At 41.0% G+C, this 11,499-nt stretch overlaps 1 pseudogene; it reads right to left on the reverse strand.

The window, feature by feature from the left end:
- Positions 1 to 8,030: 8,030 nt before the first annotated feature.
- On the reverse strand, positions 8,031 to 8,646 carry LOC116746693 (annotated as a pseudogene).
- Positions 8,647 to 11,499: the final 2,853 nt, after the last annotated feature.

Consider the following 11,499-nt stretch of genomic DNA (forward strand, 5'->3'; position numbering starts at 1 on the left):
AGAAGGAAGAGATATGGGGACATATGAGTATGTATAACGGATTCACTTTGTTATAAGGCAGAAACTAACACACCATTGTACAGCAATTATACTCCAATGAAGATGTTAAAAAAAACAAAACCTATTCCTTTTATAAATATAAAAAAATAGTAAAAATGGTTTAGCAGTAATACTTTAATAATCTTCAGAATAAAATAATTCCCATTTATTTTTATTTGTCAATAAAAGTGAAAACCTAGTTTTGGTTCAGTGTTTGACACATATTTAAAGCATGTGTCCCAAAGCCAGCATTATGCAAGTATTTCAAATCTTTTGCAAAATGTTGCTGGTGTCTAGATTTATAACTGTGGAGGAAGTCATATAAATTTAAACAGATAATACACTGATCAGAGGTGGCCCACAGGGCTTCCCTGGTGGCGCAGTGGTTGGGAGTTCGCCTGCTGATGCAGGCAACACGGGTTCGGGCCCCGGTCCGGGAAGATCCCATATGCCGCGGAGTGGCTGGGTCCGTGAGCCATGGCCGCTGAGCCTGCGCGTCCGGAGCCTGTGCTCTGCAACGGGAGAGGCCACAACAGTGAGAGGCCTGCATAGAGCAAAAAAAAAAGATGGCCCACAATGAATATTGTTAATCAAAATTTCTTCTTTTTTTTTAGATATAATAAGAAAATAAATTTAACTTTTTAAAAAAAAATTGGGGTATAGTTGCTTTACAATGTTGTGTTAGTTTCTGCTGTACAATGAAGTGAATCAGCTATATGTGTACATATATGCCCTCCCTTCTGGACCTCCCTCCTCCGCCCCCATCCCACCAATCTAGGTCACCACAGAACACCGAGCTGAGCTCCCTGTGCTATACTGCAGGTTCCCACTAGCTATCTGTTCTATATATGGTAGTGTATATATGTCAATCTCAATCTCCCAGTTCATCCCACACCCCATTCCCCACCCCGTGTCCACATGTCCATTCCCTATGTCTGCGTCTCTATTCCTGCCCTGCAAATAGGTTCATCTGTACCATTTTTCTAGATTCCACATATATGCGTTAATATACATATTTGTTTTTCTCTTTCTGACTTACTTCACTCTGTATGACAGACTCTAGGTCCATCCACGTCTCTACAGATGACCCAATTTCATTTCTTTTTATGGCTGAGTAATATTCCATTTTATATATGTACCACATCTTCCTTATCCATTCATCTGTTGATGGCCATTTAGGTTACTTCCATGCAAAGAAAACCATAAATTAGACGAAAAGACAACCCTCAAAATGGGAGAAAATATTTGCAAATGAAGCAACTGACAAGGGATTAATCTCCAAAATATATAAACAGCTCATGTAGCTCAATATCAAAAAAACAAACAACCCAATCAAAAAATGGGCAGAAGATCTAAGTAGACATTTCTCCAAAGAAGACATACAGATGGCCAAGAGGCACATGAAAACATGCTCAATGTCACTAGTCATTAGAGAAATACAGATCAAAAGTACAATGAGTTATCATCCCCTGACACCGGTCAGAATGGCCATCATCAAAAATATCTACAAACAATAAATGCTGGAGAGGGTGTGGAGAAAAGGGAACCCTCTTGCACTGTTGGTGGGAATGTAAATTGATACAGCCACTATGGAGAACAGTATGGAGGTTCCTTAAAAGACTAAAATAGAACTACCATATGACCCAGAAATCCCACTACTGGGATTTACCCTGAGAAATCCCTACTGGGATTTACTGGGCCTATACCCTGAGAAAACCATAATTCAAAAAGTTTAACTTTTTTATGGTGATAGGTACCTGTAGAAATTTGAGATATGAAATATGATTGAAGTAGTGGCTTTACAAACTTTCAGAAAACTAGAAAGTCACTATATCTTGTATTCTAATTCTATTTATATATTGGCATGTCTTCCTATGTCAGAAAAACAATTTATATCTACTGAATTTATACTACTTGAAGAAATGATCTATTCCATATCTGAATAGATTTCACTTGATACTCCTAAATGGAAGTAGTGTGTGAACATATTAATTAATTCATACAGGGAAGGATAAGAATAATTTGGTTTATTATCAAATCAATATTTTGAAAATAATTAATTTTATCCTCAGGATGCTTGGGGAACATCTCACCCATTAGTCATCTTCTTTCTTCTTTATTTTAAATGTTCTATTAGAAATCATTTATTAACTTACGTTTTCCATTCTTTCTTGCTTGGAATGTTAGCTATCATTTGCAAAACTTCCCTACAGTTTCTGCAATGATAAGAGAATGTATATAAACTTTCACTAGCAACAATTAGATTTTCTACTTGCTAAAATAGAACAGATTGATCTCTTTCCTGGTTGAGTGTTCTCCACAGGCTCCAGCCATTGCCATGTATAACTGGATATAATTAATACTTTGAGACCAAGGTTCTTCTCTCTATAGAGACCACTCTGGCATGGGAGGCTGCAATGTGTCAAATGGCCCATGACAGTTGGTTAAATGGTTCCATAAATGCTGAAAATAGCCTTGCTTCTCATCAGACTAAGCAACCCCACATTCAGGCCCCAAAAGTGCAGTTGATTGGGACAAGCTTGTACAGTGAAGTTGTACCCTAGTCTTGCATAGGATACTATGTCCATCAACAGAAAAGAAGGATTAGAGAACTAGACTAGAAAAGAAAAAACTAATCAAAGGCCTCTTAGTTTTAAAAGATTTCTGGATTTCAAATTAAAGTTCCCCTGGCCCTGTTTGAAAAAATATTCAATGTTTCCTGTTTCCTCAGCCACTAAAGCTTCCTGTATGATTTGGCTTCTAGGTGGTTCACATGTATCTTGCCACCCATTGGGTCAAAGGGAGTTTGAATATTTATTTTAGCATTTCTGGCACCCAGAAATGAATATCTGTCCTCATTTCATCCACAAGTCCCCCCCACCATGGTTAAAATATAAGAAAATATAACGTCAGATACAAGTGTTTACTTATATATTTTTGACCAACCCATGTTTTTTCCCCAATGAACCGTATACTCTTTATCCCAATTCAGTAAATAAGTCAGCTCTACTTCTATTTTCTCTCTAGTTTTTTAATGAAGAAGCATTCGGGACCTGTCACTTGTATTGCTCCAGATCTCTTCATGGTGGCAGAATGGCCAGTCGTGTGTGTGGTATTTTTATTTATTTATTGGCCAGACTGTTACCTCACCCTTTGCCATGGGACTTGAGTTGTGTGGAGGGTGGGACTGTGAAGGGGGCATTATTGTGAAGGGAGAAATTATTGAGAAGATAAATTGTTAAGGTGAAGAAGACTCTACCTCCAATCACACTGAGATTTGGATGGCTACCACATCTTGTGGTATTTGAAAATAATCGTCTTGGAGGTATCAGAGTGAAGAGTGCAGTGGTCAAGCACAGTGTTTCTTAGAAGAAGAAGTGTACCTTGGGCATCAGTCAGGGTGCTCTTGCCAAGGGCTGGCTCATAGCCGTGCAGCATGCTTCTGTGTAGGGCAGTCCTCTATCCTGATTCTACTGCTTCCATTTAACAATGGAGCTCTCATCTGCCCGTCGTCCCTTGAGAGTACTTGTGTATCAAATATAATCAAATTTGTGGTGGTGGCAGAAGGACCTGATGTTCTGTCTTTGGGATGCTCTGTTTTAACGATGGACCAATAAATGGCTGGCAACTGATTTGTACTCAAAAATGAGTACACCATTTGACAACATTTTCATTTCCTTAGGGACATGCCAATGATTCCACGTCAAGGGATCACTGGAGGGTCCACTGGGGAAATCTTTCTGGGTTACATGGGCTGAGAGGTTAGAAAGTTGCCTGTGTAATCTTTAAGAAACCTGCCTGTCAGGAGGCCACGTGATCTAATGATGTTACTGCAGCAGAATCCCCCATTGTGTCAGTATCCGTACCCGGCACTTACTTTCTTTGCATCCTGTTTAGTGATGAGAGTTTCAAGGCCAAACATTTTGTTCCATTCAGTGCATAATTTATATGTTCAAAATAACAACACTCCCATAAAAGTCATTGTTTGGTGAAGGGCCCTTGAATTTAGTTTTTCTGTTAAATTGTTCTATCATTTTTAGTTGTCAAACTAATAAGGGAAGGCAGAACCTCAAGTAAAATTATTTCCAACTGCTACCCCAATGTGCCAGCTCTAAAATGAATACATCTTCTACTTGAATCAGATCAAGGGCACCTGTTTAAATGTTACCTTATTAGATTATAATGCAGTGCTAAAGAATTTATCCTATAGTAGGGCCATTCTGGCCAGACAAAGGCACACTATATTGATGACCAAAATTAACAGGTCATAATTAGCATCTAAAAGGATGCATTTGCTACATCAGTGACCACAGATGACCAAAAGGTTGATTCAAGGTCCATCTCTATTTTGGACCAGTCAAACCAGGGTTCAAGGGGTAAGTGGTGTGTGAGGTTAGTCCCAGTTTCTTCAACATCCCTGCTATGAAATTTATTATAGTCCTACTGCACCGTGGTACTATTCCACATTTGCAGCAGTGTGGTTCTAGAGCTTCCCTTTTGGCAGGTCCAGTTGTTGGGGGTTCTACTCTTCGACATTTGAAGGCTCTTTCCATCCCTAGAATTGCAATAAATCCCTTGCAATTACACACTCAGGGAAGGGAAATACCACCCCAGGAAAACTTCTTTGGTCCTCTGTGTCCGGCCACTATCCTAACCCAGGAACCTCAGCTACTTCTCCTCCATATCTTTCGATAGTCAAAAAAATTTCTCTCCTTATGTTCAAGTCTCCCAGAGTTAATGTTATCTTTGATCCTGTATCTAAAAGTTCCTGAGATTCTTGAAAATTATCCTTTGTTCAAAAAAAGTCTTGGGGTTTGAGTCTCTCCTGGCCAATCTAACGTTTTATTGGACCCGATGTTAAGGACTTTGGGGCAGATTGTCCTTCCCTTTGAGAGACTGGGTCTGATCTCCAGACTTTAGTGCCAGGGTTCTTAAATTAAGAAAGATCAGAAGAAATCAAAGGAAACGCTTTGGAAGTTGTCCTTTGTTTTCCACGCGCAGGGAGTTTATCCTTAGGATTTACGAAGCCCTTGTCTCAGTGTTCCCTGTCTTGGCTCAGCTCCCAGTGATTTTGAAGTGGCTTGTTGCTATCTGTGTGGAGGGTTTGCCAAGGTTGTTGCCATAGCTGCTGTACCTGCAAGTTTAGCTGATTCTTCTGTCCTATTGATCTCCTCTGAATCTTAGTAAGTTGTCAGCGTTTCTCTTGCGAATGGAGGATGTGATTCCAAATCTAATGACCCTTTGTCTTAGCCCATAGGGAAATTGTTGTGTAGACAGTGAGCCCAATCGAAATTCATATCTTTCCATTAGCCTATTCTCCAGCTATTTCCCATGAAATTCATGCTTCCATAGAAAGCTTTTGGGAGTTAGAAACATAACCCTTTGGGAGAGACTCAAGATGATCGTTTCTTTGCATGTCGGCATAAAGATAATCGTGTGAATTGTCAGGTTCACCTGTCCTGCTGGTCAGGATGGTCCCTATTTGAAGTTCTTTCTTTCTAGTCTCCTTGATCCCTTGCTTATCAGTCTTCCATGATGGGGTTGCTCATCTTGGTTTCCAAGATTTCCCTACCCACAGAATCAAAGCATTAATTTCAAAGGGGTGTCCACTTCTTCCTGTCACATATTCTATTCATTACCTCTCCTTTTTCTAAATTGTGGTAAAATATACATAAATTTACCTTTTTGAAACAATTAAAAACGGACGGTTCTATGGTATTAGGTACATTCATGTTATTGTGCAACCATCCCCACCATTCATCTCCAGAACGTTTTCTTCTTCCCCACCTGCAACTCTGATCCAGTGAACACTAACTTCTCATTCTCCTCTCCTCTCACCCTTTGGCAACTACCGTTCTACTTTCTGCTTCTGTGAATTCAACTGCTTTAAGAACCTCATATAAGTGGAATCACACATTATTTGTCCTTTTGTAACTGGCTTATTTCACTTAGCATAATGTTTTCAAGGCTTGTCTATGTTGTAGCACGTGTCAGATTTTTAAGGCTGAATAATGTTTAATTGTACGTATATACCATATTTAGTTTACACATTCTTCTGTTCATGGACACAAGGGTTGTTTCCACCCTTTGTCTATTTTGCAAAACTGCTATGAACATGGGTGTACAAATATTTATTCAAATCCCTACTTTCATTTCCTTTGGTCATACTTTAAACAGGTTTTAAAAATGTTCTTTAAACATTTTTATTGTGGTATAATTTACATAGAATAATTCAAAGATTTTAAGTGTAGCGTTTTATGGCTTTTGACAAATATTGATATATACACCTGTGTAACTCCCACTACACTCACGATATGGAATAAACCCATCAGGCCAGAATGTTTCTCCTTGCCCATTTGTGGTCATTACTTCCTTCACCCACAGCTCAAGGAAACCACTAATCTGCTTACTGTCTCTGTAGATTAGCTTTTATTTTCTAGAATTTAGCATCGATGGAAACATTCAGTATGAACTCAGCGTTTTTGAGATTTACCCATATTGCTTGTATCAGAGGTATCTTTCTCTTTATTGCTGAGTAGTAGTTCATTGTAAGGCTATAACCCAATTTGTTTATTCAACAGTTGATGGACATCTGGTTGTTTCCAGGGCTATTGTGAATAAAACTGCTATGAACATATATTTTTCATTCTCTGGGATAAATATCTAGAGTGGAATTGCTGAGTTGTATTTATAATACACAGCCAACTAGTGTCCCAAAGTGGTTGTACCATATTACTTTTAAAAGAGCATCATAAGGACTTTCCTGGTGGTGCGGTGGTTAAGAATCCGCCTGCCAATGCAGGGGACATGGGTGGGAAGATCCCACGTGCCGTGGAGCAACTAAGCCCATGTGCCGCAACTACTGAGCCTGCGCTCTAGAGCCTACGAGCCATAACTACTGAGCCTGCGAACCACAACTACTGAAGCCCCTGTGCCTAGAGCCTGTGCCCGGCAACAAGAGAAGCCACCGCAATGAGAAGCCCACGCATCGCAATGAAGAGTAGCCCCCGCTCGCTGCAGCTAGAGAAAGCCTGCGTGCAGCAACAAAGACACAACACAGCCAAAATAAATAAATAAATAAAATTAAAAGTAATAAAAATTAAAAAAAATAAAAGAGCATCATATAAGAGTTCCAGTTGTTTTACTTGCTCATCAACACTTGGTATGAATAGTCTTTCTAGTTTTAGAAATTCTAGTGATAGCTCATGTAGTTCTAGTTTGCATATAATTTACATCTAAATGCATCTATTTAATTAATTAAATTCCATAGTGACTAATGATGTGGAACATGTTTTCATGAGGTTATTTGTCATCTGTATATCTTCTTCAGTAAAGCATTAGTTCAGATTTTTGCCCATATTTCTTGGGTTATTTATCGTATTATTATTGAGTTGTAAGAGTTCTATATATATTCTAGGTATAAGTCCTTTTTGAATATATATTTTGCAAATATTTTCTCTCAGTCTGTGGTTTATCTTTTCTTTCATTAACAGGGTCTTTTGAAGAGCAAAGTTTTAAATTTTGATAAAGTCCAATTTATGAAATTGTTTTCGTTCATGCTGCTTGTTTTGTATCTAGAATTCTTTTGCCAAACCCAAAGTTGCTAAAGATTTCTCCTGTGTGTTCTTCTTGAAATTTTTATAGTTGTAACTCTTACATTTAGATCTATGATCCATTTTGAGATTATTTTTGCCTGTGAAATTTTTAGAATTTTATTTATTTACTTTTTGATGAAAGACTATTTAATTCTTCAAGAATCTGAAAATAGACCAAATGTGTTTCACTGTGAACACTTTGTAGAGGCGAACTGAGGCTGCAGTACTTTAGTGGTTTGTTTTTTTTTAATATTTATTTGGCTTTGCTGGGTCTTCGTTACATGCATGCGGGATCTTCAACGTCCCATGTGGGATCTTTAGCTGGGGCACACATGCGGGATCTAGTTCCCTGACCAGGGATCAAACCCGGGCCCCCTGCCTTGGGAGCGCTGAACCCTAGCCACCGCACCACCGGGGAAGTCCCAGCACTTTAGTTTTGATGCATTATTCCGCCAGGGTCGCGGGGACCTTCGCTCCATCCTTTTCTGCTTTGGCCTTAGCGGCTGAAACCTGTTTTCTAATGATTTCGGCGTATTCTTTGTCTTTTCCTGTACTGTCCCTCCCTTCCCTGAACATAACAGAAGCATCCACCTCGGCTGGGGAGGAGGTGTTGGGCTCATTAAGCAATGAGATTACACTTAATAGGATAGTCCTGAGATTTTGAGTAGGGTTCCGCCTTTCAGAGGGCGGTTCTCCACTCTGCCGGCCGTCCACAGGCGGAGGAAGAACGGAAACGCATACATCTCCACGCTCTTAAGTGTTGGGGAGCCACATTTGGGTCAAGAATCTCAAGGTAGGTGGTGAATCCGTGTAATCAATAGGGAATTTAATATGAGCCTTGAAGTAGCCGCCTTCGTAGAGGGTGTTAGGGGTCCGAAGAGGACAACCTCCCCGTTGTAGAGGTCGGATTCATCCACCAGTGTGATGCGGCGCCTTCCACCGCTTCCTCCTGCAGGGATTTCGGCGCGAGCAGCAGGGCCTTCTACGAACTGGTCATCTGCTACTGGGCCATCGCATTGGTGGCGGCGCGGGATGGGCCCCCAGTCCTCACAAGTGGTCGGGGTGGGGGGAGGAGGGACCAGGCCCTTCCCCGCCGCTTGCCCTGGGTGGGGCCGGGCCCCGGCGTCTTCACACACCCCGCGGCGGTACCAGGCCCCTGACGCCAGTGGGTCGGCCTGGTTCTTCTGCTCACGTTCACGCCGGGTCGGAGGAGGGCTGGAGAGAGTTAAAGAAATTCTGGGTTGTTCTCCGCCCCACCTTAACTGTGGGGGGGCGGGGCGGTGAGAGGAGGTGAAAGTGGAGGAAGGCGTCCGAGGGCCCGGGATAGTAAGGGGACAGTGCCTAGCTTCCTGGCCCTCTCCTAGAATTTTATTTTTTCTTTTCTTTTTAAAATTAATTTTTATTGGAGTATAGTTGATTTACAATCTGTGTTCATTTCTGCTGAACAGCAAAGTGAATCAGTTATACATATATCTACCCTTTTTTAGATTATTTTCCCATATAGGTCATTACAGAGTATTGAGTAGAGTTCCCTGTGCTATACAAAGGTTCTTATGAGCTATCTATTTTGTGTATAGTAGTGTGTCTATGTCAATCCCAATCTCCCAGTTTATCCCTCCCTCTCCCCCTTGGTAACCGTTAGTTTGTTTTCTACATCTGTGACTCTATTTCTGTTTTGTAAATAGGTTCATTTGTACCACTTCTTTTTAAAGATTCCATATATAAGTGATATCATATGATATTTGTCTATCTCTGTCTGACTTACTTCACTCAGTATGACAGTCTCTAGGTCCCATCCATGCAGGTGAAAATGGCACTATTTCGTCCTTTTTTTATGGCTAATATCCCATTGTATATATATATACCACATCTTCTTAATCCAGTCCTCTGTTGACGGGCATTTAGGTTGCTTCCATGTCTTGGCTAGTGTAAATAGTGCTGCAGTGAACGTTGGGGTGCATGTATCTTTTTGAATTATGGTTTTCGCCAGATACATGCCCAGGAGTGTGATCCATGGATCATATGGTAGCTATATTTTTAGCTTTATAAGGAACCTCCATACTGTCCTGCATAGTGGCTGTACCAATTTATATTCCCATCAACAGTGTAGGAGGATTTCCTAAAATAGATATGATGTACATTTTCTGTACATATTGGCTAAAGGTATTTGAGAATTTATTTGCATGCTACTTCAATTATCATAAGGCTGCAAGTATAAACCCAGGAGTAATTAAAAAATATATACTTATGAAAGTGCATTGTATAGATTCATAAAAATGTCCTGAGATATTAGTATGCTCTGGGGCCTCCCACGGCTCACTCTGTGCCCTGAGATTTGTTCAGAAAATGTAATTCAGGTGGGTTCTGTTAGACTCTGAGCTGGAGTTTAGAGAATAGAATATTTATTAGGCATTGCCCTTGGGATAAACAAATGTGGGAAGAAAGGCAAGGAAATAAGATTGGGCAGGAAACGTTGAGCTGTGATGCAGACGTCATGTCAGACGTAGCCATTTTGATTGAGCTAAAATGTTCCTAGCTCACTGGGGTGAGTTGGCTGAAACTTCTCACTCACAGATCAGCTGCTAGATGTGGGTCCCCACAGGTAGTGGGGCTCTGCAGCTGAGCCAATTTCCGAAAGGTCTGACAACACCTAGGCAGCTGGGACTATAAATCCTTCCTTGCAGAGGCATGTAGATGATGAATCTCCACATCCATCACAGTCTGCCTGTTGCTCAAATCCACGTTTTCATGGAGATGGTATGACTGGTGTACCTCCTTGTCACGGGCCTACTCTGATACCTGCTCTGCTGTGTGTGGGATCCTGGGCAGGTAGAACAAACCCTTGGGTAGTGATGCTGGCTGAGACTCTGTGTGCAGGAAAGGCAATCCATGCCAAAAAAGGTCTCTTCCTATCTGAATCAATCACAGGTCTTTTAAAGGTAGAAGGGACTCAGTGCAGACAAATTGCCATCAAATGGGCAGATTGTCTCCTTAAGGAATGGTGCCATGATATGGACTCAATATTGGTCTCTGTTGCTGGCAGGTTGGACATTTAGAGGCAGCAGTAGCTCGATTCATTATGGAAAGTGGGAGCCTATGCTGCTGGGTTGTTGCCTAACCTCTGTCTCTTTCACCAGCGCCACTTTTTAATATGTCCATTGTTCCACTGTTGGACTGGCCAGTGACAGCTTGCTGTCATCAGTTGGCTAAGTCATTCTACCTATTTGGTTGTTTAATGCCACTTCCATAGTGGGAACTCTTGGATTGATGTTAACTTTTCATACAAAGATTTTCACACTTTATATTCACTCCCATTTCTTTCTTTTTTTACCATCTTTATTGGAGTATAATTGCTTTACAATGGTGTGTTAGTTTCTGCTTTATAACAAAGTAAATCAGCTATACATATACATATGTCCCCATCTCTCTTCCCTATTGCGTCTCCCTCCCTCCCCCATTCCCACTTCCCATACACTATATTCCTTTCTGCCAGACCTCTTTGTCCCTGATCTTCCAGTCTTTTTTCTTCTATGACTTTGATCAGCTAGCCAGACTACCCATGAGCCCTTATATGTCCTAATCTCAGGCCACTTCTTTTATCACATGGAGTAGATGACCAGATGCACTGTCCCAGTCTGTGCCTGAATTAGGCTGCAGTGGCTTGCGTCCACACACTGAGCTGACTCATCTGTAAACCAAGCGTGGGCATTTTCATCCTCCATCAGCTAGTCCTCAGAGATCCCCCTGTGGGCCATGGGATTATGCTGAGGAAGAGGTGCTGGTGCAGTCATGGTGTATGACAGGAGTCTGGGCTTTCTGAGTTGATGGGTCAGGGAAGATTTGGCTCATGAGTTCATATGGTGTC

The sequence above is a fragment of the Phocoena sinus genome, chromosome 21 (assembly GCF_008692025.1).
Source record: "Phocoena sinus isolate mPhoSin1 chromosome 21, mPhoSin1.pri, whole genome shotgun sequence".
Lineage (NCBI taxonomy): Eukaryota > Metazoa > Chordata > Mammalia > Artiodactyla > Phocoenidae > Phocoena > Phocoena sinus.